Source organism: Saccostrea echinata, unplaced genomic scaffold (assembly GCF_033153115.1).
Source record: "Saccostrea echinata isolate AGI-Se365-2 ecotype Australia unplaced genomic scaffold, CSIRO_AGI_Sech_v1 ptg000042l, whole genome shotgun sequence".
NCBI classification, from domain to species: Eukaryota; Metazoa; Mollusca; class Bivalvia; order Ostreida; family Ostreidae; genus Saccostrea; species Saccostrea echinata.
The window spans coordinates 1,899,782-1,922,846 of record NW_026889791.1 but is presented as its reverse complement, the minus strand read 5'-3'; the positions used below and the strand labels follow the sequence as shown (position 1 = coordinate 1,922,846).

The following is a 23,065-nucleotide window of genomic DNA, read 5'->3' as shown; positions in this document are numbered from 1 at the left end:
TATCTGAAACATACCACATTATAAAATGATGGACATATCCCTCATTGTGCCTTAACATTTGATTTCTCACATGAATTACAATTACAAGGCCTTCCACCTTTAAGTATCCTTCAAGTATACAAAAACTTTCACAGTAAAAAAACTATCCAGCTTTAAAGTTCATTACTATCAAAACACATACATGTAACAAATGTCAGTTTTCTTTTCACCTGAATGTTTCTCCTTGTGTTTCTGTAACGCTTCTAATCTAATAAACCCCTTTCCACACACATCACATATATAAGGCTTATCATCCGTATGTGTCCACTTGTGTTGCTGTAAGGTAAATGCTGCAGCAAAAGCCTTGCCACACACATCACACTTATAGGGTTTATCACTTGTATGTGTCCTCTTGTGAACTTGTAAGTGTCCTGAATGGTTAAATGACGTCCCATGAGGTTCATCACCAGTGTGTATCAAAATGTGTTTCTTCAAGTTACCTGAGTGAAAGAATGTCTTGTCACACACATCACATCTATTTGGATTATCACCTGTATGCTTCATCATGTGCATCTGTAAGTTATTTGATTGAACAAATGCCTTCTTACATACAACACATTTATAAGGTTTAATACCAGTATGTGTTTTCAAGTGTCTCTGTAAGCTACTCGAATCAGAGAAAGCCTTTTCGCACACATTACATTTATAAGGTTTTTCACCTGTATGTATCCTCATGTGTTTGATAACGTTACTTGAATTGCTGAATGCCTTTCCACATAAATCACATTTGAATGGTTTATCACCTGTATGGATCCTCAAGTGTGCATATAAGACATCTGAGCGTTTAAATGCCTTTTCACATACATCACATTTATAAAGTTTATCACCAGTATGAGTTCCTTTGTGTATCTTGTTGAATGCCTTTCCACACACATCACATTTATCAGGTGGTTTATCACCGATGTGTGCCCTAATGTGTCTCTGTAGGTAAACCATTGTAGCAAATGCCTTTCCACACCCATTACACCTATAAGGTTTATCACCTGTATGCTTCATCGTGCGCATCGGTAAGTTATTTGATTGAATGAATGCCCTCTCACAAGCAACACATTTATAAAGTTTATTACAAGTATGTGTTTTCATGTGTCTCTTTAAGCTACTTGAATCAGAGAAAGCTTTTCCACACTCTTCACATTTGTAAGGTTTCTCACCTGTATGTATCCTCATATGTTTGAGAAAGTTACTTGAATTGTTGGATGCCTTTCCACAAACATCACATTTGTATGGTTTATCACCTGTATGGATCATCATATGTGTATATAAGTCACCTGTGCGTTTAAATGCCTTTCCGCATTCATTACATTTATATAGTCTATCACCAGTATGAGTTCCTATGTGTATCTCTAATTCTTCTGATTTGCTGAATGCCTTTCCACACACATCACATTTGTAAGGTTTATTTTCTGTATGAATCTTCATGTGTCTACGTAAGCTATATGAATGCTTGAACTTTTTCCCACACACATCACATTTATGAAGTTGATCACAAGTATGTGTAATCAAGTGTGTTTTTAAGTGATCCTTACGACTTAAAATTTTCCCACAGATGGTACATTCATGACAATTTTTACTTGATTGAGTACTGTTATGTCTTACTAGATTCCCTGTTTGTTTGTCGCTCACAGAGAAGTTTAAGAAGTGTTTAGAATCGCTTTGAATATGTGGAAAAGATGAACTGATCGATTGTTCCTCCTAAAAAGTAAACAGAAATGCGTTAATGCTTTGTTTAGGTATTAATAATTCTGATGGTATTTTGTAATTGTATCAATCATAGCATATACAGTAAGTAAATAAACAGTACGCAAGGTACTGTTATAAAAATATTCCGTAAAAAAAAATGAAAAAATACTATTTATTGCACAATTTTACAAGATGCAAAATCATAAAAGAACTGCGAACGATAGTATTGTTCTCCAGCCTACTTCCAAGTCAATTTTCGAAAGTTAACATATTTGAATGATTTTTCATATTTATATAGATATATTTATATGAATTTTCATAAAACGTTACTTATTCGGGAAAATAAAGAGAGATAACACTTTAATTTCGGTAAAACTTGTGTTTTTCACTATAGAAACCAACGGGAAATGGAAAATATTTAAATATTTTACTCCCCCCCACCCCCTCCACCCCCACCCCCACCCCTGTGAAACAAAATTAGGTAATTCACCGGGGGACATATGCTTACAGACGAAAAACCAACAAAAATGCTCATTTTTTTCACCAATTTTGAAGGGGTTTACAACTTAAACATTGTATTTTATCAATTATATGTGTTTAATTTTATATGAATAAAACATAAGAAAACACTTAAGGAACATTTATCCATATCCAAGTATATTTTAATATGTGGTGATTCTTTCAAGCCTGATTTCAATGTAAAACTTTGTCTACCCCCTTATAAAAACAGCTGGAATTAAGAGTAATTAACTGTTTAACATTGGTATCAAAATTATTAAACAATTACCATTGAACTCTTCTTTGCATTAAACAAAGATTTTATGGCCAAATTGCCATTAGTATTGAATTAAATGGGTGTAAAATGTAGGCGGGAATCGAGAGTTAGCGTGCTCAGTTCTTGAAATTACTAGTCTTATTAATTACAGAAATACATGTTAAACATCTTATCAACAGTGCACTATCAAAAACGCTTTCTCATTATTTAATATCTACGTAAAGAGTCAGTTTGGGATACTTAATAATAATAATTTTTTACATAAATATGGATGCTACAGTATTGCCCTCCTTTAATGATGTGTGCATCATGTGCTGAGAATGTTACTCAGACCTGAATCTTAGCAAATACCTTTTTCTGTCTAGATAATATAGAATCTAAAAAGTGTTGCCAATTTTATAGATGTCTTCCCAGGAAAAGAAGAAAGGTTAAAAACACACAAAAAAATGTAATCTACTCAGTTATGGACAGTAGCTTCAAGGGTACGGTTTTTCCTTGAATACAATATCTGGCAACTGAGTTTCAGACCAGTCGACAGGGAATGCTTACTCCTCATAGGCACCTAATCCCACCTCTAGAATTTCCGTGGGCCTGTGTTTTTTTTTTGTTGTTAACATGTTTGTATTTTTTGTAGGTTTTTGTTTGCTTAAAATCTCTTTTGAAAAATTTTCACACATATTGAGAAGCCACCACTTGCCAATGAAGGGCTGCAAATTTAGACCGATACTCCACACCCAAGGCCATTTAGCAGTGAGGGATTTTTTTTGTGACAGGAAGTATTTCGACACACATTTATACAGTTTCATCCGAAGGAGTGGTCTCCACATCCAGCAGTGGGATTTAAACATGCAACATAAGGATCAAGTGGATGCTTCCTCCTCCTAGGTACCTGATCCCACCTTTGGTATTTCTGGGGGTCTGTGTTTATGCCCTATTCACAGATTTGTCTTGTATGGTGAGTTTTTGAGATCGATCACTGTTCATTATCTCCAACTTTTTATGGCACTTACATCAAATTCAAAAAAGTGGCAATTGCATTTTTACAAGATTGACATTTAAAGATCTCTTGTAAACCCAGTGATGTTTTAGGAACAGATGGCTATATATATCCAATCTGTTATTGGACCATGTCTAGCTGATGGAAAAAATAAGGTTTGTGAAACTGTGTTATCCAAAACAAAGTTGACAAAGTTAAGTTAGCTTTAGAAGGACTATTTATTGATTGTAAATAAGGGATTTAGAGATTTGTGGGACTTTTAGGATAAAATGGATATTTATTGATTGTAAATAAGGGATTAAGAGATTTGTGGGAATTTTAGGATAAAATGGAGCTTAAACATTGGTTATCTTGGTTACCAGAGGCACCATGGTGATGATGTTTATAATACTTCAGATCATGATGGGACAATCTTAGCAGTTTTGGACACAAATTGGAACATCTTGAGTGATTACATAAATCAATTCTCTACATTGTATATCATTGTTTGAGAAAGCAAGCAAATAAATGAGATTTACATTTCAAGTTACACCATTTGGTGATATATTTAAATTTATAATAGAAAATAAAGATACAGTAACTGTTCAACTTCGTTGTCTCAAACACAGATATTTCGAAATGATTTGACAGTCCCAAGCATTTTTTCTTTATTTTTTTAACCTTGTTATCTTGAATTCTAACTATAAGTAAGATGGTATGGATTGCATAAATTTGTATCATTTAATCACTGAAACATAAAATAAAACAATTTTTATTGTAATACAAATTTTTAATACATATACTGGTAATAAAACTATTTTTATTTTAATACAGAGTCGAATGCTGTTTTTATTTTCCAATCAAGACAATAAAAAGTATTTTGGCTGTGATGAATAATATTGATATCAAATACACTGCACAATGCTTTCAATTCTTAGAAAAATAATTTACAAGTAACAATATTCTTAAATTGTACCATTTTTTTAAAATCAAAATATTCTTCTATTTAATTTGATGATGATGATACATATAATATAATGTATTTTTATAAAATTTTAACAAAGATTGATGAAAAGCTATTGCACAGTATCTGACTGCTTTGACCTTCTCTCTTCTATTTATCTTTTCATTTACATTGTTCATTTAGGTAATTCATACAGGCCCTCGATCTTTTAAGTCTCATTCACAGCTATCAACTCAAAGTGTGAAGTGCTAGCTGAAAGAACAGCTTCTACCTACTTATAGTTGACTCATAAATTGTTGGTGCCAGGATTCAAACCCAAGACCAAATGCTCTACGGCCTAATTGAGCTACCATGAAGGAATACAAGTTTGGAGGTCATTTGATAACTGCCAGACAGATGGGCACAGTCATTACTAGAGAACATTAATACTGGGCCATAAAATCTATTTACCTTCAATATTCTCTGCTGCTGAGTTTCGTTCTCTCTGTTTGAGGTATCAGAATTCCCAAAAGGATTTTTCTTTTCTACAATCAAGACATGTTATCTATAAGAATGCTACAAAGTCTTTTTATTACAAAAATGTATTCAATCAAAGGGACCAAGGACACATCATTACTCTGACAGTGCACCTTGAAGACTGCAGCTTTATCAAAAACTAACTCAACTGAGTAAAGTAATGTACATTGGAATAAATTCTTTAAAAATCTTTTGAAGAACAACTGGATCAGAAAAAGAGAAAACTTATTTAAAAGCTTCCTGACATAATATAGATTTTAAATTGTTGAAATCATGGCCCCATGGATAGGAAAGAGCCACAATTGTAGATCAAAGTTTTACTTGAAATATAGTTTTATATGAAAATCTTCACAAGAACCGTTCATTGATAATATTCCTATGTTGTGTGGATTTATTTTAATGCCCCAGTAATTTAAAATTCTGCAGAATATACTTTTTGCTCTGACTCTCTGTCTTCCTTTCTGTTTGTCTGAAAATAATTTAATCTTGGACAAAATTTCTGAACTATTCATGCTTGCGCTTTCTGAATAAAAAGTGTACTCCTTGAGACCAAGACCTGTCTTTGGGTACTAACATATTTTGATCTCATGACCTTTACCTTGGAGTTTGATATACTTTACTTTAACCCAGGCTAAAAGCTCCATAGACAGTCAGGGGCATAATGCAAACAGGTTATCAGAAAAATAACCTAAATTAGTTATTTTACACACACAAAGTTTTTTAATAATAACTTAAATAAGTTATTTTAATATCCTACTTGGACAGTTTTGTATTTCCTGCCAATATGCATTGCATTTTGGGATTCCATTATGTACTACTAGATGGAGTGCACTGACTCCAATGGAGAATTGGTGAGGAGGTGGAGATAAACAGCATTTTACTCCTTATTTTGTAGTTTAATTTACATGGCTTATAGGTCAAATTTTTATCATTAAATAAAATTTTTTTCCCAAGACTTTGAACAATTTTTCTGGATTGAGCAAGGTTTAAATTTTATCAAATATTTGTTTTTGTCTTGGTGCACGGGCAAAAACCTTTGGTGCATGGGGTGTGAAGTTAGGAAGGAATGACACAAAATAACTTAAACAAGTTCTTATTTTATTGAAACTATTTTGGAAAGACAATGTGTTTGAGTTACTAATGCTGGGAAAAAGTAGGTCATAGCAAAGAGAGGTAACTCATTGTGACAAAAAATAACTCATTTGAGTTATTTCTTACAATAACTTGTTAGCATTATGCTCCTGACTAATAGAGGGGCATCAGTGTTTCACCAAACACATCATTTTTTTTTAAATTATGGACCAGAAGTTAGAGATGGCTAAAATAAGGATCTAGTTTAACAAAATGCATGTATACAGGAAAAGAACTGTCTTTTCATTAACTGCAAGGTATGTAGTGAAACTGATATTGAATATCCCCAAGTTGTGTGGATTCAAAGACCCTCAGAATTATAGTAGGGCATAGATACTGGGTCACAGTTTTTCAGTGGAATATAAAAATCTATTTGAAAATTTTTTCTGAAGAACAGCAGAGCTAAAGTTATTCATGTCAGCACTGTGGCCCATTGTTTCAAAATAGCATGAACCTTTCTTCCAAAAAGAAAATTGAATCTCTAACTATACTTTATACCAAGTTGGTTGAAATTGATCCAGAGGTTCTTGACCAATGACAGTTTTGTTTCAATAGGGCATAACCCTTTGATTGAAAAAAAAAATCCCTAAGGATATCTTATGCTAAGTATGATTTAAATTGATGCAGTAGTTCTTGAAAGTTATGGAACACACAGACAGATGACACACAAAATTTCATCAGAGAAGCTTACTTGAGACTTTGCCTCATACAGTGGAGCTCTTTGGAAACATAATACCTTCATAAGTTCTAAGTATATCGTTGTTTAACAATTCCATTCTTTTAAGTCATCTGACACAAGTAAAACAATGAATTCATGAACTTCTACTATGGAACTTGGGAATGTGCCTTTCAATTCATCAATTACTTTCGGAATACTATTCAAAAGATTTTCTTTAATATTTACATCTTAACCTACCAGTTGATTCATCATCTGATGCCTGATCTTCAGAACAAGATGTAGGACACTCTGCCATCTTGATTCTATTTATAGCTCAAAAACCCTGTAATAGAATCAACAAATCATTTACATTAGTTCTTGAAAATCATGAAACAAACCAAGCAAAATTTTTCATCAGGAGAATTTCCTTTTAATCAAATTTATTTGCTTGTCATTAAGCTGTGATTTGAGCCCATCAACTTAAATTTCTAGCATAACCCCCCCCCCCCCCCTCCCCAATCAGTAACCATTAGACAAGCAAATAAATCAAGGAAATAGCAGCCAAAAAAATGCATGATTTCCAAGTCAAAATAACTTTGCTGTGTAAATGATGAAAAAAAGGAATAATTTTTAAAAACAGCAAAACTTTCATATAACAAGGAACACATAGGAGTAATTAATTGCCCTTCTTGTTTATCAATAGCAGATTCTTTTATCTATATGCATATACATGTATTCCCATGTAAAACTTGATCATTAAAACTTTGATTGCCAATCGTACCCCCATCCCCTCCCTGGGTCAAGAAATCTGAATCTACAATATCTGAAGATGCTTCCATATAAATATGATTATGCATGGCTTTCCTATTCTTGACAAGAAGACTTTTAAAGATTTTTCCTATTTAAACTTTGATCGCCTATAGTAGCCCCACCCTACCCCTGGGGGTAATGATTTAAACAATTTATTATAGATGATTCCATATAAATATGACTGATCCTGGCTTTCCTGTTCTTGAAAAGAAGATTTTTAAAGATTTTCCCAGATATTCCCATGCCTATAGTAGCCCCACTCTACCCCCAGGGGTAATGGACATTTTGATCAGAAAAGCTCGCTTGAGGTTGAAATTATAAAGAGTCTCATTTTAGTTGGACATTTTAGTACATGTACTTATTTTCAACCTAATAATGTAAAAACATTCAAACTTTACTGCTTTCAGATCTACGTACTTACAATTAGCAGCATAACTCCATCAAAAAATGAATAGGATGGCAGATCATTCACAATGTGCCCACTTTTGGACTTGTATTCCTAAACAATTAATCTGAGAGTATTTTATCCTAAAAATACTTAAAACATTTCACTGCTAATGACGAATGATGTTGTCACTATTTCCCCAGAAATTCTTCAAATTGCCTTCACCAGCAATGGATGTGAAAGTCCATTTAATTCTTGCCGATCCACAATCACTATTTTCATGTGTTAACAAAATCATTGTTTTTCATTTTTGAGGATACATGTAAAAGAATTTTGAATACAATGAAATTGACATCTTTTGCAGGTTATTGTCCTAAGAATGTATTGGTAACAAGAGGCCCATTGGCCACATCGCTCACCTGAACAACTTTGGCCATGCTGTTCTTTACCAGATTTCCTCTCTTGTAATACCTACTGTGGCCCTGCCTTAACCCCGGGGGTCATGATTTAAACAATTTAGAATCTACACTACCCCAGGATGCTTCCACATAAGTTTCAGCTTTTCTGGTCAAGTGGTTCTTGAGAAGAATATTTTTAATGATTTTTCCTATATATTTCAATGTAAAACTTGGATTCCCTATTGTGGCTCCGCCCTACCCACAGGGGTCATGATTTCAACAATTTAGAATCTACACTACCCCAGGATGCTTCCATATAAGTTTCAGCTTTTCTGGCCCAGTGGTTCTTGAGAAGAAGATTTTAAAAAAATTTTCCTATATATTTCAATGTAAAAATTTGATTCCCTATTGCGGCCCCGCCCTATCCCCAGGGGTCATGATTTTAACAATTTAGAATCTACACTATCCCAGGATGCTTCTACATAAGTTTCAGCTTTTTTGGCCCAGTGGTTCTTGAGAAGAAGATTTTTTAATGACCCACCCTATTTTTGTCTTTTCTTGATTATCTCCTCTTGTAAGGGGACTTGGCCCTTTATTTTAATAATTTAAAACTCCCCTTTACCCAAAGATACTTTGTACCAAGTTTGGTTAAAATTGGCCCAGTGGTTCTTGAGTAGAAGTTGAAAATGTGAAAAGTTTACAGACAGACGGACGGACGATGGACAACGGGTGATCAGAAAAGCTCACTTGAGCTTTCAGCTCAGGTGAGCTAATAAAAACTGATGGCAGGTCTGTATTTTGGATGTATAGTTAATTAAAGAAACTATTTCTCCAACAATAACAGTTGCTTGAAAAGTAAAATCCTGCTGCTTTTGCAGGTCAATAGTGCCGAATGCTTTGTTTTGTAAATTTATCTTTTTTCAATTTTAAACAAATTTTAGTTTGCTCATTCTAATTTTATAGCAATTTTTTTTCTTTACAGGTATACATATGTAACCTAGTTTTTGGAAAGAATGAAGGCGTGCAAGGTGCGGACGATCCCCCGCTCTAAGAGAAGACATTTTTCAAATCTTAAAGTTCATGAAAAGTTATATTTTTCAAAAATTATATTGTCAATATAATCTTTTACACATCTGTTCCCTATATTTTGTTTAATAAATTATTGTAAATAATTTATTTTTCACTAATGTTTTTAAGGTATGTGAAAAAGAAAAAAAAAAAGCTTCATGCATGATTTGAACTCTCTCCAAAGCTCACAGTTAGGCATAAGACTGAACGTATTAACCACTACACTACGATGTCTGCTTGTCTTGTTTGTTGTCAGTGTGATTTAAATAAATGAGTTTGTTGAAGCTTAAAATTTTTTCAGATATGCTCGATTTTCATATAGAATGGGTTCAGACTCCATTTTTTTGCAACATGAAATAATTTTACATTTACTTTTCAGTCATAAAAACGTTAATGAAGAATGGAGACTTGACCCATTCATATTCAAAAATCATTTTTTTATGGCTCTAATAAACCCATTTTCCACTAAATATGCTTTACTGTAAACTTCAAAAACAAATTATCAATCAAAAGGTCATTCAATAAAATAACTGAATCAAATGTGTGGAAGATGACATTACAGAAACATTATTTTAGAAAAATATAACTTTTCTGTGAACTTTGAAAATGAGAAATATATAGTCCAAGAGCAGGGAATTGTTCTCGCCCTGTATGCCCCTTTCTTTAATAGCTGCAGGAATGTAGCTCTCAAAAAAAAAAAAAAAAAAAAAAAAAAACAAGATGTGTTTGTGAAACACTGATGCCCACGTATGGCAGCTTATGGCGAAGGTTAAAGTTTCTCAAATGCAAGTCGAAATCCAGGCCAAAAAATAATATATGTTGGTACCCAAAGGAAGGTCTTGTCTCGAGGGATATACCTGTGAAATTTGAAAGCCCTAGCTGCAACTGTTCAAAAGTTATGGTGAAGGTTAAAGTTTTTTAAAAGTAAGTAAAACGTCAAGGTCAAGGTCAAAGTTGTTGGTATCCAAAGGAAGGTCTTGTCACAAGGATTACATATGTGAAGTATGAAAGCCCTAGCACCAACCATTCAAAAGTCATGGCCAAGGTTAAAGTTTTTCAAAAGTAGGTCAAACTCCTAGGTCAAGGTCAAAGGGTCAAAGTGGTTGGTATACAACGGAAGGTGATGTCACAAGGATTACATATGTGAAGCATGAAAGCCCTAGCATCAACCATTCAAAAGTTATGGCCAAGGTTTAAGTTTTTCAAAAGTAGGTCAAACTCCTAGGTCAAGGTCAAAAGGTCAAAGTGGTTGGTATCCAAAAAAAGGTCTTGTCACAAGGATTACATATGTGAAGTATGAAAGCCCTAGCTCCAACCATTCAAAAGTTATGGCCAAGGTTAAAGTTTTTCAAAAGTAGGTCAAACTCCTAGGTCAAGGTCAAAGGGTCAAAGTTGTTGGTATCCAAAGGAAGGCCTTGTCACAAAAAATACACATGTGAAGTTTGAAACCCCAAGCACCAACTGTTCAGAAGTTATGGCCAAGGTTGAAACCCCAAGCACCAACTGTTCAGAAGTTATGGCCAAGGTTAAAGTCTTATAAAATTTTGCAAAAGTGGGTCAAACTCCAAGGTCAAGGACAAAAGGTCAAATATGATGGTACCCAAAGAAAGGTCTTGCCACAAGGAATACACATGTGAAATATGAAAGTCATAGCTCCAACCAATCAAAAGTTATGGGAAAGGTTAAAGTTGACAACAGACAGACAGACAGACAGACAAACAGATAAACAGACAGACAGGACAAAAACAATATACCCACGGGATCTTTTGATCCGGGGGCATAATAAAAAGAAGAGGAAGAAAAAAAAATGACAGATTGGAGAGCTACAGTGCCACCCATAAACAAAATTTAATTATTGCACACTAAAGATGTGCTTCGTTCTGCATTTACTTCTCCAAACTCTTTCCTCAACTGCACAGAAGCTTGATTTCAATAAAATTCCTTTGACCTCTATCAAATACTTTTGTTAGTGACATCTGCACAAAGCGCTTTGGACCAAATTGTCTTGCCACCCAAAGTGACAGCTAAATATGTGAAATTTTCAACATTTCAATTTTGGGCCCAGGAGGGCTATTAACAACAGTTATGGGGAATATTTTATTGTTGAAATAATAAGAGAATATGTTAGGAACACACGGCTAGTAATATTTTGATAGAGAGTATGAATATTTGGAGAAATAAATCGAGAAACAAAGCACATTTTTGTGTGCAATAAATATACACTTATTTTCATTAGGTGGCACTGTAGCTTTAGGTCGTTCATTCTAATTCTTTTAGACAAGTGAGCTACAGATCTGCAGCTACAAGAATTTAATCCGCCAGTGATTGATGATATGAATGTACTTCAACATAGAAAATAAGTCTGGTAAGTAGGAGCTATTCTGTACAGCAGTATGAAGAACCGAGAGTTAGGAGTCAGGAGTGGGCAGAAGGATTTATCAGTACCTTCTCAGTTGCCAAAATTCGGCCCCATTCCCAATTGAAAATGAGTTCAATTTTTCCCAGTTTGGCAGTATTTTTTTCCAATTGTGAACAATGCTTTTATATTTAATTATCTTGGAAAAAAATAAGTAAAATTCTCAGATTATCTGTAATTTTCCGGTAATGATTTCATTTAGCAAAGCTACAGTCATAACACCTTTAAAAATACTGTTAGTAAACATCGCCGACTTTTAATCTGAATTTCATTTCCTCCGTTTTTCTGAAAATGGTGATATAGTGTAATAATATGAATTTGTTAAGTTATTTCCACCTACTCATTTGATCTACGAGTGAATGATAAGAACTGTAGGCATATATTTCAGATAGAAATATATATTTTGAATGCATTTTTACATATTAAAAGGGACTTTGAGAAAATGTGTACTTAGTATAATTTTTTGCAGGAGGTTTATAATCTCCAAAAACAGATTCTGTCTCATACACACATGTATTACCCTAAGTTGTATAAATACTTAATACTCATGGAAGCCAAATTTAGTTTTGTTTAACAGGTCCAGCACAATCTCTTGATTTAGCTATATAGCTTGATTTAGCTATATAGCTTTAATAAGCTATTCAGAATAGCTTGATTTAGCTATTTTATCACACTTTTCTCTTAAATGTGTTATTTTCTCAGCACGCACAAAAAGTCGCACCTTGGTGCAGTGATAATATTCAACCTTGAACTCTTCTGAAAATAATGCATGTAAAAATCACTCATCAAATTGCGTCTCCTTAAGAGACTTTGTACTCAAAGTTCTAAAAGTTTTGGGGCTATATAAAGCAATTGATACAGTTACTTCTTCATTGAAATTATAAAAGAAGCCAATTATGGTCAACAAGGCAATTGATTGGTAAAAATTCAGTACAATGAGAAGCAATCATACTTATCCACCCCTCAACGCACACAAGGTAGTGCACAGTTACTCAAACAATAGAAATTCATCTTTTGCTTAAAAGTATTCAAATGCTGCAATGATAGAACTATCTTTGATTTCTGCTGTTGTTTTGATAGCCCATAGAACATATATGAATAATCAAATACTTGCAACTTTTTGTCTCTTTCTTACAAAAAACATTTTTCTGAAAAACTGCACATAAATAGCTTGATCAAGCTATTTTAAATAGCTTAATAAAGCTATATAGCTTTTAAAAGCTATATACCATATATACTCGCCTATAAGTTGGTTTTTTGGGAGTTAAACTTTGGTTCAAAACTCTTTGTCCGACTTATAGGCGAGTTATAAAATGACTGGTATTTTAGAGGGTCAATTCCTCTAATATAAGCTTATAAATTACATCCGACTTATAGGCGGACCGACTTATAGGCGAGTATATACGGTAGCTAAATCAAGAGATTGTGCTGGACCTGGTAATAGAGGTAAACAAAAGCACATGTACTTCCTTCAACGGATAGAATCAAATATAAGTAGTAATAGCTTTGTTGTACATTGTATTCAGCGGACAAAGAGCCACCAGGTCATCATTTACCATAATTATGCTCAGTATGCTGGGAAGGGCAAAGATGTGACATACGCTGAAAGGTAGACCAAATGAGATCAGTTCTTAGGTTGTATGATGGAAGCAGATTTTAGTAACTTTGAATAGAAATTAAAATAAATCCATGCCAAGATTTTTATGACAATGTGTCTCAATCAATTTAGTCACTTACATGACAGAAACACTAGTTTGACAAAATCTAAAAAGGAAGGTTGGCTTGATATGTTAAACAATCTAGAATATAGCCTATTTAGTACAATTTAACCTACTCAATAGTTCTTGAAAAAGGCTATACGATAACCAGGAACCTTGCCTGAATGTCCTTAACCTCCAAGAAACATTAATTTTTTTAATGCAGTTAAGAATAGGTTCTGAAAATCAGCATTGTGGGTGAAATTTTCTGGGGGAAAAATTTCCAACCTATCTACTGACTCAATTTTTTCATCTTAAATTGGGATATGAAAAAAAAAATATTTTAAAGGTGACCCTACTAACCAGATTTCTGCTGTTCACATCTCCTTCCCTACAAAGTGCAAAGACTAATACTTAACTGGTATTGCAATAACCTTACATTATATCTAAATTACTGCCATTCTTTTGCAATAAAGGCAAGAAGGCTTTAAATTTCACAATGTGTATGCCGAAAGTACAATGTATTGCCATATTGTTTGCACTTCAAAAAGTAAGTAAACTTATTCAAAATGTTTAAACTTCCAAAAGTAATATTTATAAGAGATATGGTTGAATTTATTATTAGAGGAGTAGGATTAGCAGAAAATATCTACAAGAACTAGAATATCCTAAATTTTATCAGCTGGGTGACCGAATGTTTAATAGCAAGATTATAATTTTCAGCAGAACTTCTTTCATGTCATTTCAAAATCTACAGTGATCGATCTCATAGTGTATTCCACAATATTTACATTTGCAAATGTTTTCCCTCATATAACACTACCAAAGCAAGGCATATTTAATTCTGTGTAAAAACAGGTTTGTCATGTGTCCTTAAATTCATTGTTTAGTCATAAACGATTGACATAATTTCTTTGTGATGTCATAAGAGGTAGATGAGTTCAAAACATTCGATTTATACTGCTGATCAAGGTTTGAAAAAATAAAGGGTTTTTTTTAAATATTAAGGTACCTTCCCTTTTTTCCCTAGGAAATAAGATAATCAAACAAATGTCCTTGCCAACATTCAAATTGTACTAAATATTTCAAAGCTCAATGTTCAAAGCAAATGTGTTTTCGTTTTTTGTCCCTATCAACTGTCCTAAAGTGCGAGTTTGGATTATTATTAGTCTGAAATATGTATTGTTGAGGCTCCAAGAGGAAAATTTAAGCATTATGTCCTAGAAGAATTATTACTTGACAGATCCGAGGTGGTGAGTCAGTAAAATACGGGAAAATATAACGAAAACAGAGGTTGAAGCGAGGAAGGGGTCCAAAATGGCGTCCTCCCTTGTGTTGTTTTAGTATTAGCATATATGATTTTTTTTTTTTAAATAATTATTACACGCCGGGAGCTAGATAGAACATTCTATATCGTTAAAATGATGCTGTCCTACAGACCCAGTTTAACGATAGAATTCGTTCCGTGTATTCGCAATGTAGCAAAATAAACACGGGCGATAACTCGACCTCTGTGCATTTTCTATGAAGAATTCAGAGAGTTCCGAATGTCAACATGGCGTTAAATTTGAAGCGAGGAAAAAACGTTGAGAAAATGAGTTGAATTTTCGTATATATATATGGATTAATTTTTAGGTTAAAAGGCATATACAATCTCAAAAAGGTTTGTTATGATTAATTTGGTAGTTATTTTCATTGCAACTCCTTTTGTATTCTTCAAAATCATTTCGGAGTGGATCCACTCTGATTTGCTACATTGCAAGTATATGGGACGTATTCTAACTGTGGTGAGGGCTTGTCCCGAGACACAGATTATTCTAACTAGCCGTGAACAAGCCCCTGTGCATGATGTTAGCAAGATTTTGTATTTTTCCCAATTTCAGCAAGTAGCCGATAATTTTTTCCCAATTCCCTAAAAATGGCGTTTCCCAAAATAGGCTGATAAATCCCTGGGGCACTACTAGATTTACCGCCTGCCAAAAATGTTATATTTACCTGTACCACATGCTGATGCAAAATTTAACAAAGGTCTTGGCTATGAAAAACAATATCCAAGAAAACACCATTTTCTTGTATCTTATTCAGCATATATATACCTTACATCCTTGCAAATATAGAAAAAAATGTACACTAGAGACCACAAACTGTTCAGTCTGTTGTTGATTCGCTTTGTGCACAAAACCCGAAATGCCGATCCCGATCAGCAATGCGCGCAGAAAAATCAAAGTACTGATAGTACTGATTGATGTGACAGTTTGAAGGAATCCGAGTGGTTCCATCTCCCCAATTTCCTGTTCGACCTAAGTGAATCCCCCTCCTCGTGCTTTCTTCAAATATAGATCTACAATGTACTTGATGTTTATGTAAGGAAAAGTCGTTTAATAAGCGGTTGTTTAGATTATCGCCACCCCCCCCCCCCACCCCACCCCCAACTCCGTCACTTTCGGGAAACTCCGCGCTGTTTGTAAACGAATGCGACTGTGAGTCTTTTTTACATGCTTGATATCTACAATCAAATGTCGAGAAATTAGTACAGTCAATTTCAAAAATGCGTTAAAAATAAATAACAATTACACGTGATCTATTGTATCTATCATATTTTATGTGAAATCAGTAAGTACTTTTCCCTTATGCGCTATTCCATCGATACCTCCAACATGTGCATCAATATGCTCATTTTTACATGTCAGTCATATTTATGAAGGTCTTTGCCAAAGGATTAATATGACATACCATACTGAATACAGCTAAAAATATTTTATTTTTCGTCTCAATTTGCCCCAATACGCTACACGTTGGAGATTACTTAGTGTGACGTTATAACATATAAAATACGTTATATTTACGTTATTTTTTCTGTTGTTGAGACTTTTTCCTAAAATACAATTTAATACTGTTTTAAATCTTCAAAATATTATTTTTCTATGTTTAGAAGTTTTAGATGAAGGGAGAAAAAAACTAAACTGGAAAAAAATTCTAATTAATACGTGGACGTATTGTAGCTAGGGCCCTGGTGACGGAGTTAGGGTTCATTGGACGTTATGTACATAAATGTGATACGCGTTCTATTTATAGTAATTTCGTCGATTGTTATTGTTATTTCTCCCTTTGTATCACAGGCAATTGTTTTTGTAATAAATTTTAAACCCAGTATAAAAACACAAGATATCTAACTCCGAGATACACGGAGTATCCCTTCCCCAAAATCACAGAATACTCACTGACTATAATATTAACTGTTTATTTCAGTTCTTTTCTACCATAATTTATATACTTCGGCTTGAACATCACTGAAGAGACATAATTTGTCGAAATGCGCATCTGGTGCATCAAAATTGATACCGTATATTATTTACATTCAAATAGAACAATGCTAATTCATCAAAATTATTATCCTTTTATTTTTAGATGTTTTTGATTCAATATTTCGACCAAAGCTAAATTGTCAGCATGTAACATTAATTTCTTATTTTTGTAATTTGTCTGACTCATGTACAAACCTTACCTTATAGAGAGAAACTCTAGATCTTAATAAAGTTATATATGTCAAAGAAGAGTAAGTTTGTGGAGATCATTGCTAAAAATCTTATCCGATCGTGGTGAAATCGGGGAAAAATTAAAAAAAAAAAACACTGGATGGAAAGATTGCAGTAACCTTCAATGTGGGAATGAGCTGTTAGCGATATTCAATTTTCATTACTACTTCATTCACATTATCATCACCCTCGATAAAAAAGCTAAAATTAAATCCGCGCTAAAATTTCTGCTTATATGGTATTTGAAATCTTTGCTATCAACAAAGACAAAAACAAGAAAGCAATAAAAGAGGGTGTTGTTGCGGGAAAGGGGGGGGGGGGAGAAGTGCTTTCTTATCCGGAAAACTCTTTCCTATAGTAAGTTTTAGAATACCTGTAAAACATGTATTTTATTAAAACAATAACCCGATCAGACTAGTAGTCTACAATGCAAACACCAGGTTAACACATGCTCGATAGAAACACGTGTTGTGATAACTGAATACATTTGGTCTGTCTCTCCGTTGGTTTTTTTGTCACTCTGTAAGTCTATACTTTAATTTTCGGAGCATGGATCATGTGCTAGGAATTAAAATAAGAGGATCATGGGCCACAACGCTTACCTGAGTCACATTGGCCCTACTGTTCTTCAGAAAAATGACAAAAATGAATTTACACTACCTGAGGATGCTTGGACTTAAACATTACTAATCATGTATAAGTTGTTATTACAAATTTTTCGTTTAAATATTTTTCTTTGATCCCCTGTTCTGGCCGCACCCAACTCCTAAGGGCCATGGTTTGAACAAAATTGAATCTATAATATCTGAGGATGCTTCCATATAAATAAAGTACTCCTACAAGTAAGAGCCTCGGGTTAACGTCCCTACGCTCCTTATATACCTCGCACTCTTACATCCGAAGGCCATTTTCTAACGAGCTCGTTCCGCCAGAGATTTTGGGCGGAACATATTATGCGTGAAATAAACCGTAAACAAGTAATTATCAGGTACCTACGTATTTTTATGGGGTATAAAAGTCACAAGAAATCATAAATTATTCAGTATGCGTCATTGTTTATTAATCAAAATCGTCATTACTTCAATTCATCACCAGAATTACTTTCGATTTGACTTCATGTTAATTTTGTGGATTGCTCATCAGAAAACGAAACTTTCAGTAAACTAGTTTCGTTTCGTCAGATTTTCTGCATTCCACTCCGGAATTTCAAACAGACGACTTGTTTTAATTTCTGCTTCGATTTTAAAAATAATTGATTTATCGCTAATACGAGAAATTAACATTGTTTTATGTGTACGTTTTATCGCAGAAAGCGAATATTTTATTGTTTCGTGTCATTCTTTAATGTTTAAAGCCCGCATTTTTAATTTAACAATTTATTTCAACTTGGGGTTTCAGCGGTGAGAATTTTTACAATGGATGGTAGAGGTAACGCGGCGCCAAGTCAAAAGTATCTCGCCGTGAACCTCTAGCATGCTGGAGTAATAAATATAGGTAATCATTACTTTGCTTTTCTTGAGGATACATATATAGTTTTTAAAGATTTTCCCTATACTTATGGAATACTTAAATGGAACTATTTGTAGAATGGCATATTTTCCAAAACTCTATTTCTCAATAAAATGAAATAGTGTTCAGGCGCATTAAAATGTTGATGGACCCCAGCATAAATTTCAAACCTATGCCTTGACCTCCTCTTATTAATTGACCCGTTCCTTTCCCCAATATAAATCACTTCGAAATCAGTAATTCTAACTCTAAAGTTGGCTTTTCCAACTTAAAAGTTGGTAATTCCAACTTTTTATTTTGGCTTTTCCAACTTTTTATCTTGGCTTTTCCAACTTTAATCTTGGCTTTTCCAACTTTAAAGTTGGTAATTCCAACTTTTTATCTTGGCTTTTCCAACTTTTTTTCTTGGCTTTTCCAACTTTAATCTTGGCTTTTCCAACTTTAAAGTTGGTAATTCCAACTTTTTATCTTGGCTTTTCCAACTTTAATCTTGGCTTTTCCAACTTTAATCTTGGCTTTTCTAGCTTTTATCTTGGCTTTCTAGCTTAAAAGTTGGTAATCTGGCTTTACCAAGTTTAATCGTGGCTTTTCCAACTTTTTGCATGTACGTTCTAACTTGACACGTGTTGCAGTTTTATAATTTCAATGGAAAAAGACGATCGATTTAATTATAAGTATGAAATTACGATGAAAAAAAAAAAAATTTTCATTGTGTTTTCATATACAGAATTGATATATTTAGCACAGTTGTCTTTGTAGTTTGACATATAGTGTTGAATCATCTTATATATCAAACACCTAAAATGGACTCATTTGTTTAAACTCATTCTCAACAAATTTATATTATGTTTGATCTCTTAAATAGGTACAGTTGAAATGCTCTCATGTATATAGTTGTATGAAGTTACTCTGTAAAATTATATAAGATGGACCAAGAGAAATATAAGGTTTTTTAAAGTTGAAATTATGTATAAGGTCAAAGTGAAGGTCAAGAATAGTTGAGATTTACAGACCCTGAAACGTGCTACTACCCCAAAAAAGCGTGTGACTTTCGTGCGCTTTTCGTTTCGTGCAAACCGTGTAGCGTTTCGTGTAAACCGTGCAGCGTTTCGTGCAAACCGTGTAGCGTTTCGTGTAAACCGTGCAGCGTTTCGTGTAAGCTCCAAAGCGTTTCGTGCAAACCGTGTAGCGAGCGTGCGAGAAGCGTGTGAGAAACGTGCGACTTTCGTGTAAGAACCCTGTGAGAAACGTGCGACTTTCGTGCAAGAATCGTGTGAAAAACGTGTAGGATTCATTCGGAAGTCATTTTATTTTAAATATGGATATTGATGGATCAACATGTCATTCTGTTTTGTTTGTAAGTAATATTATTCGCATATATTACCGGTGGTATAAAATAAAAATACGGAAACAACAAATTAAATAAAATTACTCGGTAATGTATTACATATTTGTTTGTTTTTCTTCCTTTTTTAAAAAAATAAAGATGGACATAAAATATGTTCAAAGTAATTAATTATATGTACATCAATTTAGAGGTATTTGATTCAATACATTTTTTAAAGGGGGCAATACTAAACATTTTTTAAAAAAGAAAATTCACCAAGAACCCGGTCTTGTCCTTTTCATTCATTCATTTGAATCTCTTCACCATTTTACAATTATGGTATATAAAGATTACAGGAACATATGGGTGATTAATACAAAATAATAGATAGATAAGGCAGGCGTGAAAAATAAAATACAAAATTTAGTGCGTTGCTATAAATGTGAAGTATGGGAATTCTAGGCCGGGGAGCACAGTTAATTCATTTTCTTTATAAACGAACATAATTTTCTTATATCACAAGATTGTGTTACAAATAATGTTGAAACGAAGAATCATTTATAGTCTTTTTATGCATACAATTGGTTAATAATTGTCACATAAATGAATTATAATTCACGTGCTTCGGCAAATACAGGGTAAATTATTTCCGGGTGGGGGGGGGGGGTGGGGGGGGGGGACTGAGCTTTTGTTGTGAAGTGTGTTATATATAATTTTGTTTTTAAAGAAATCTATTGCTTTTTTTCGGGGTGCGCCCTATGCACCCCTTAAAAATATACTAGAATCTTCTTTACACATTACAACACTCTTCTTACGACAGTGATCAAGGTCATTCACAACAGCGATCACGGGCACCTCGTGCCGGGAACTGAAAACTTGTTCTGTTATTATCTCTTGTCAATCATAGCTAAGATGACACGGGACAATAACGATTGATTTTGATTAGTGAAATTAAATCGTTTTATTAGTATTTAATGGGTACAAATAAATACGGTCCGTGGATTTTATTTCTTAAATATATCCGATTGTCTGTAAACAGTGAATTAATTTGCCAGTGTATTAGCGAATAAAAAAATATATAGAAAAAAATCTTGAGTACAGTGTAATTATTAGTTGTTTTATTAATCACGCAATTACAGAGCATAATTTTTAGTTTTTAGGACATAGGACATGTACATACATGTATATTGAATGTATTGCTAAAAGCCGTGACTTTTGATTACTTTTTTTTAATTGTCTAGACGGGGTTTGAAATCAAGGATTTTACAAGGTGGTGGATATATTGTTTTTATTTGATAAACACAATGCCTCAAACGAGAACGATTATTTATCATTCTGAATAAAGTGCATTTAATGAATTACATGTATCTGGTCCCTCTGGATATCCTTTTATTTTCTTAGAATGGGCACCTGTTTCTATAATAATATTTCCCCCAATGTTATACTAACTGAAACAAGTGCCCGTTATATTTAGCCGTGTACAGATTCGAAGATACAACAGCAAGATCTCGGTAATCTACCCCCCCCCCTTCCTGCACAATGTAGTGTACATGTCACTTTTTCAAATTATAAACAGAACCTAAACTAATCCAATGAATATATATATTTTTTTTATAAATCAAAAAATGAATAAATCAATCAAAAATTGAAAAAGAAAGAAAAGAAAATCGATTCGCTTTCAAAAACCATACGCAATTTAATCATTTTTTTCTTCAAATCAATAACTGAGTTTATTTATCAGTAATGAAACGACTTTTTAATATCAAACTATAGGCTAATTGTAAAAACATTGGATGCTATAAAAGATTATGAATTACAAATATAATAATTTTTTTCAGTGCGTAATTTAGAGTCTATTTAAAAAGGTTTGTACATAGACGATGATAAGCATTTCACCGAGCGGGCACATACTCAATGATAACTACATCTGTATTAATTAATTACAACCGAAGATTGAGTATTTTACCTGTTAATATAGTACTGGTGTAGCGAGTTTTAATCTTAAACTGAATGATTGCAATTCTTAACTAATCTTTGATTAATCCGTAATAATTTAAATAAAGTCCGAGAGATTCCGAATAGATAATCCAGATCGAGGCCAAAGCGTGCGAGAATCGTGTACAAAGCGTGTGAGAAACGTGTACAAAGCGTTTCGTGCAGGCTTTCGTGTAAACCGTGCAGCCTTTCGTGCAAAGCGTTTCGTGTAAACCGTGTAGCGTTTCGTGCAAACCGTGTAGCGTTTCGTGTAAACCGTGCAGCGTTTCGTGCAAACCGTGTAGCGAGCGTGTACCGTTCGTGCAGCGTGCGTGTGGGGTAGTAGCACGTTTCAGGGTCTGTAATTGCTAACAAATTTGTTTCTGTGTATTAATTTTGTATTAATAAAATTGAAAATAATATTTTCAAAAATGAGAGGAAAGGTAAGGAAAGGGTTAGAAAAGCCCAAATTTAAGGTGGAAAAGCTAACTTTAAAGTTGGAATAACCAGCTTAAGCGCATTCTTACTAAGGAAAAACGATCCAAACGTTCTTTTATCTAGTTTTGCCAAACACGAATAAAAGTTAACCTTGTACATGTATAAGCAAAAGTGGTATAAATTATAATAATTTACCCTATCACTAAAATAAGATTTGCATGAACCTATTTGTTTGAAAATCAATATGTTTAAATCGACCTTTTTTTTTTTTATATTTATTATTTTGTATAAGGAGACGCTAACTCTACTATTACTGAATAATTTACATTTCAAACAAAAGTGGAATACATAGGCGATTAGAATATTTCCAACCCTAAAATTTCCTGTTTTGTATAAATCATTCTTTTATTGCTTCTCAATAATTACAGGTATCAAGCTTTATTTTGTTAAACTTAATTACACGAATGCTAAATTTGCGAAGATACCTTTTTACTTAAAATGAGAAATGGAGTTCAGGTAACACTTATACTAGCAAAAGAACTACTATAGCTCTCTGGTTGAGAAAATTCAAACAGGCAAACCAGAGAACTACAGGTTCAAGCATTGTAAAAGGTGTTGCTTGCATCATTTCTTGTATCATGTCACATCGTGTATCATTTCTTGTATTACATATATATGTGTTCCCTCGCCAAAGCATGGTATTAGTTAATAATAAAACACATTACCGAAAATCTTTCTATACCTTCAATGGTTTCAAACAGCTTTATA

At 33.5% G+C, this 23,065-nt stretch overlaps 1 protein-coding gene and 1 long non-coding RNA gene across 2 annotated transcripts in view; both read right to left on the bottom strand.

Moving 5' to 3' along the window:
* LOC133201131 (zinc finger protein 883-like) overlaps positions 1–23,065 on the bottom strand; it is a 127,908-nt gene that overhangs the window by 51,300 nt on the left and 53,543 nt on the right. The gene's annotated exons all lie outside the window — the stretch shown is intronic.
* On the bottom strand, positions 4,884–15,680 carry LOC133201164 (uncharacterized). Its single transcript, XR_009723060.1, has 3 exons — positions 15,610–15,680; positions 6,998–7,082; positions 4,884–4,958 (listed from the first exon to the last, which is right to left on the bottom strand). It is a non-coding gene; the product is annotated as an uncharacterized LOC133201164 (long non-coding RNA).